The following is a 6,983-nucleotide window of genomic DNA, read 5'->3' on the forward strand; positions in this document are numbered from 1 at the left end:
AATTCCTGAATATATTTTGATATTATACATAATAATCCAATATAAAATATGATATACCATTTACATAACTAATACCTTTATTTTAAAAAAGATGCATAAATGTTTAAGCACCCTTTTTCTCTATTTATAGCAAATCTTACATAGAGGCAATAGTATTTAATTTTATAATATGTAGATATACTTACCTGGAGTCCCAATTTATTTAATGTTACTACACAGGTCGGTTTTATTACTACTTTGTACAGGGCTGTACCGAGTCCGACCTGCTCTCATGTTTAGTTTTAATATTTCGTCAACTTAAATATATCTTTTTATCATATTAGGCTGTAGCTATATAATATTATTCATTTCAAAAGAGAGTGCTTCTTATTTTATACATATATATTATACAGCTTTGCCCAAGATAGACGCACTTGAGGACGGGGATGCTTGTCTGCTCTCGACCTCCGCTAGTTTTCAAGTGCAGGTAGTATCTCCTTCTCCGCTAACCTGTCCTGTTCTTGTGGCCTCCTCGATCTGGTTGGTATTAACAGTAGTGACTGTCAATAACTTTGAGCGGTTTTCCAAAACAGGTTTGTTTGTCCATCTACCTTGTGACTTGTGCTGCTGTTAATTGAACTGTCGCTAACCTTTGTCGTAAGAAAAAAAAAATGGAAATGTTTTTTTTTGTGTTGAAAAAAAGGGAAAGAAAAAAAAGAAGAAAAAACTGATGGGAAATGTGTAAGCTATTTTATTTAGTGACTCTTATTTTGAAGAAGGGCGTTACTGGAAGGATTTGCTTTACTAAACTAATTTTATGTATCCTGTGTCTCTTTAGGCTGAGGCCTTATTCAATACAACAACTAAACGCTTGGCTACAATTGTGTTATAATTTTATTTGTTTTTTGGAATGCATTGAAATGCTGTGTTTTGCGATCCCCACTTATGGAACCCCTGACACATGGAATTAAAAATGGTCCAACAGATCATTCAGAAATTGTGAAATAAACGTTTAAAACAACCAAGCATGTTCCTATGATATTTTTTGGGGCCCCCGAGGTCATAAAGTGCCTATTTTTGACCAAAATAAAAGCTCATTTTTCTTCTCTCTTTCTATATCTCTCTACTTCTCTCTGTCTCTTCTCCCTTTTGTTCTCCCTCTGTATCTTTCTACTTACCCCTCTCTTTCTCTTTTCTTTTACCTTTATTCATTGTTTCTTTTCTCCTCTATTCTCCTTATTCTCTGCAACACGGGCAGCCTAAGGCTGTATATATATATATAAAATAAAAACGCCCCTGTATGCTTGTATAATTTAAAAAAATATATACCAACTAATCGCAATTATAATATTAAAATGACCTATTAGATTAAGGTAAATGAATTTAAAATCTAAGTTCCACTATAAATACCTACATATTTTGTAGGTGCAAGCCATAGAGAAAGGTTGAGTGACAAAATGAAGAAAAACATATTTCACGATTAGTTGTGGCTGTTTTATCCTTATGCTATGTTGAATAAGAATTTGAATATATAACACATTGTTCGTGATACCCGATGCATTCCTACATCCATAGTCTGGTATGTCTCTCTCTATTAAAATGATATAATATTGGATTACCTCTCTTGAGGAGGATACTTCTCCAGAAGAGGATTTTGTACAAGTTTCAACCCATAAATGAAACAAAGAACAAAGAGTCTAATAAATAGTAAGTTGTCAAATTTATTAATAAAAGTACCTATTTGTAAAGAAATGGTACACATGATATATTATAGTAGTTGGGTTAATTTTGTAGTCAAAACTGGATTAGCCTCCTTTCTCCTATTGGGACTATTTGCTATACTAGGGTGTGATTTATCCTATCAATTTTCAAAAACTCACAGGCCCTCAAATTGTAAACACTAAGAGGAAGAAGTTGGTATTTCTCTTTTAAAACTCAATTTACTTCGTCGCTGGCGAATAAATATTGGAAATATATGCTTCAATAAAATCAAAAGACCAATGACATAAAATATCCCATGTTTATTATTGCGTACAAATCCATTTCTATTAAAATTTATATAATAGTAAACAGTGTTAAAAATTATTGAATACTAAGGGGTGTCAATAGATTTTTGCCATAACTTGATAAAGGTATATTCAACAAAAGAAAACGCTTCCTTCTCATTGTAAACAACCATCTTTTCAATATTTATGAAGTTTTATTAGATTTCTTTAAACCATGACTATGGTCACATCTTTATTACACAGAAATCCAATTATCTATGCTAGTTTATACTACAAAAACTCCATTCCTTTATGTCTACTGCCCAAGGGTTTCGCAAACCAAATTCTTGTTCAATTTGATGCAGTAATTTACTTCATTCTAATTCTTCCAGCATTACTGAAGTTACCAACCTTTCAATACAGCTAAATAAATTTTAGAAATATTAAATTAAATTGATATAACTATTTGGCTAATCTGTTTCATTAATTGCATTATCACTTTCCTTTTCTCCTTTTAGAACAGAAATACTTTTTTTTAGAGCATTTGCAATAATGACAATAAGATTATCCACTTTTTTCATAATGGAGCTTTCTAGGTAGTTAAATGTTCAAAAAAAAAAAATCTTTTAATAGCTCACATGTATCTTCAAGGAAACTATTTTGTAGCAAGCATCATTTTCTCGTGATATATATATTGCCTTGAAGTTGGATTTTTCACATTTCATTATGTTTTGGGTCATAATTATCGTTTCAATTCTTGTTTTTGTCGCGATATCAGCCCCTTACATAAACTGACAAGACGTGCTGGGCGTTAAACAGACCATATAGGGGTTATGTGTAGAGTTTGATTTTAAAAATAATTTCTTGATGTAGGATAAACAAAAAAAGGTGAATGGCTAAGCTAAGGCAGGTATTTTCAACCTTTTTTTTTTTAGTGATGTACCACTTGTACAATGTTTATTTAACAGAAAAACCCTCTTATCAGCACAAAGAAAGAATGAATGGTTTTTGGAGTTTATTTTGAAAAGAAATCCGAAAATCAAAAATTAAAGTTTCGGACAAAAATTTCAAAATCCACGGATATTTACAAAAAAAAAAATGAAAAATCCGAAGCTATTTAGAAAAAATTAATTTTTTTGAATTTTTTTTTTTTTTTTAAATCCTTAGATATTCACAAAAAAATTTTTTTTTTTTTGGAAAACAATTTTAAAAACATTTATTCTCAAAAAAATAAGTTTTTTTTTAGAAAAAAAATCAACATTCTCAGCTTTTACAAAAAATTTCAAAAATCCTTAGCTATTTACAAGAAATTATTTTTTTGGAAAAAAAAATTCAAAAATACTAATTTATTCTCAAAAAATTAAGTTTGTTTTGGAAAAAAATCAAAATGATCAGTACGCACAAAAAATTTAATTTTTGGAAAAAGTTTCAATTATAAAAAATTTCAAAGTCCAAATCTTTTTACAAAAATTTTAATTAAATTATATATGTTAATTTTTGAAAAAAAAAAATCATATAATAAATTTTCTTGTAAAAAATAATCATCCTTAATTTTTTTTGGTCTGGAGGGGCCGGCTACAGGCCCTGAGTTATGTTCCACTTTCAAAATCTTAAGTACCCCTTGGAGTGCCTCCAAGTACCCCAAGGGGTATGCGTACCCCCATCTAAAGTGTATATAGGAGGGAATTGGAATGATTGAAGTACAACCTCATCAACATAAGTAATTTTGCTGAAACTTTCTCCTTTTCAAAAAATAAATAAATCAAGAAGTCTCATGATTTATGACCCCTTAATTCATATTATTACCCTCGAAGTGTTTATCAATTTGATCTCTCGGTACATATATATTTACTGCACATAGATTCAATATTGTCCAAAAATTGTATAAAGATAAGTAGACTTGACTTTGTAATTATCTTACATGAAGAATGGAAAAAAATAATATAATAATGATTATGGCGTAACCGTCAATTCCAGAATAAAGAAGAAAAAAATCATATTATATTGAAGAAGGCATTTCCTTTAAATATTTCAACTCACATATTAAGAAATAAAGGTAAAAATATTGATTTTTATTAAACTTTGTTATTTTTTATTCGCCTCTGAACCACTCTCAGAAAATTATCCTACTCCTGAACACCCGTTTCATTGAATCAGTTGGATTGATGTTAATCCAACTATCATCACCAAAGCTGTTAAGGATTAGAAATTAAATGCAAAAGTGACGATATTTGGTATTATGGATCTTCGTTATCTTTGTTTAGATCCTTAAAAGGGCCCACAGCCTCTTTAAAACTACGCAGAATACATTCCTGTAATAATTTACATCGTAAAGGTGCTGTTTTTTTCTTTTTTTTTTACACGGGAGCTAGTGGTGCAATTGGTGAGTTATCTTCAAGTTTGTTATCCAACAGCGTCACGTTCAGCCAAGTGCACTGACTTCAAAGGTAGAACTTGGCTTGTAGCTCACTTTATTTAGAAGGTTATCAAATAATTAGTTTATATAAATCAAAAACACTCAAAGTTTAGATAATGTACTCTTGACATCATTAGAAACTTTCAACTTTTTAAAGGAAGGTAATTTTGCGTTCTTACTTGTGATTAAATTATTATGAAGAAAAAAAAGGTATCAAAATCGCAGTAATTGACACAAATACAGATCTTTAATGTGTGTTTTTGTAAAATAATCATATGGTTTGGTAAATTTTGGTTATTTTATGCTTTTATATTATTTTTTTCTAAAAAGAGAAAATTTTATTTTTTGTGTAAGCTAAAAACCGATTTCAAACACACCCAAGTAGTTTTTATACAGAGTGAATCGATTAGAAATATAAAACCATATTTGAGTATTACTCAAACTAAACAAAAACTCTACTTCGGGTAATTCTACGACAAAACGTCTACAAAGTTAACACCGTGTCTCAGAAAAGCTTTAATTTGTTTGTTTTTTAAGTTTCATTTTTTTGAATAAATTTGTATTAGTTAATTTATGTACTTTCATACGAATTTTGAAGATTATTAGATAAAAATGGAACAAGTTATTGATGATGAACTCTCAGCGTAGTTAAAATTCGGTATCATTTTTTGAGGAAAATTGATTTGATTTTGTTACTCTGGACTCTCATATTTCTGGAACTACTAATGAACCAATTTATTTCAAACTTTTAGTATTTTCATATCTTAATAGAAAATTGTTTCTATATCCTGTAAAAAGATTCTGCAACATGTGCTAAATATTTTTTTTAAATTCGAAAGTTACATCAACTCGTCTGATATCGAATTTTTGTGAAAAATTCGAATTTACTTGAATTTGAAATTTCATAACTCAAAACGTTTGAATTATAATAAGTCAAATTTTTAATATCACTCATAAGGATAGTAAAAAATAACAGCAGCTCCTTTCTAAATAAAAAGAGTTAACAAAAGGCCACCCTGCCTTGCTCCTCGTGTCAAGGGGAGAGTAGGAAATAAGATTGACAATGGTCAAAATAATTCAAATAAAATAGGAAAATTATTCAGAAAATAGTTTCATTTACTAATAAATGTAATATGAAGGTTTCGTTATTGTCGAGAAATATGTGTGTCTTTTTCAAATAGTTTGTTAGGAAATTACAAAAAAAGGCCAGAAATAGTCCAATAAATGATTCAAAACGTGTTTTTATTTTTGCAAAAGCAAAAATAAAAAGAAATTCTCGAATTAATGTGGCAAAAATCCTTTACACCCCTCAGAAAATCTTTCACAGAGTCAGTTCTACTCAGTATTCTCAAATGCAACTTTTTGGATCTAATGCAGTGGACATTTCTTTACAAAATACTAAATTTTAGGCAAAATCTATTATTTTGTTAAATATAGTAAACTTTCCTCATTGAGCGACGTATCAATCTCATTTATTTATATATTAAGGGGGAAATATCCTTGAGGTAAAATTGATTTAAGGGCAGAATTACCTGGGGCCGTAGAGTTACTCTCCTCCCAAACACTATTTTAAAAGTCAATGTCACCATGTCAGTTTTGTGTTGTTGTTGTTTTTTGCATACCTGCAATGCTTAAAACATAAAGCACAACTAATAACCAAACCTTCGAGCACCATTAAATATTGCAAGAGAAAAAAATACGTTAGAAGTAATTGCACTAAATTACATATTTTTAAATTTACATTTGTATATAATTATAATGTGGTTCCTATCAAAATTGTTCATTACATAAACTGTTAATGTTGATATGAAATTATTGAATACTTATTTCTTAATTCAATCCTTAAATTACACCAGATTTTTTAAGTGGTGCTATTAATTATTTATTATCTGTGTGTCCCTAAAGCATTTATTACTTATATATTGTATATATATATTCCTTTCTGACAAGAAGGTAAACGTTTTACTCGATGGAAATGGAAGGATCGTTTTCCATTTTTAAATGAAATATATATTTTTATAGATACAAATATGTACATACATATCGATTAAATTAGTCAATTATTTGTAGGTATTGGACAAGAAGGAAATAATGATTCACCCCCTCAAAGAAATTACAAAATACACTATACACTTTTTTTCCTCTTTTTTTATTTATAGCTTTCACTATTTTTACTCTTTCCTTCTTTAAATATTAATTGATTTAATAATAATACTTAATGATAATGGTGGGGAATGATATACTCTATTCAACCACAATATGGCTACCAACATTTTGACATACACAGTCCTTCAGACGATTATAAAAAATAAAATACAAGTTAATTAGTACGAAACGAATGCACATTTAGACCATTTCTATTAAACTGTTTCTTCCCAATGACCTTCTTTCTTTTAATAACTTTCCATTTACCATTCATGCCACTGTACCGTAGATAAAATACTTTTCAAAGGGTATACCTTGATTATGTACAATTCGTTCTTATTTCAATGTTATTCAATATTCCTTCTTCAAAAATCCGAATTAATTATTATGCCTCAAACACTTTTTGTATAGAATTGAACACTTTTATATAATAGTTTTGGGCACATTGAATGGCAATT

This window comes from Lepeophtheirus salmonis, chromosome 13 (assembly GCF_016086655.4).
Source record: "Lepeophtheirus salmonis chromosome 13, UVic_Lsal_1.4, whole genome shotgun sequence".
NCBI lineage: Eukaryota > Metazoa > Arthropoda > Copepoda > Siphonostomatoida > Caligidae > Lepeophtheirus > Lepeophtheirus salmonis.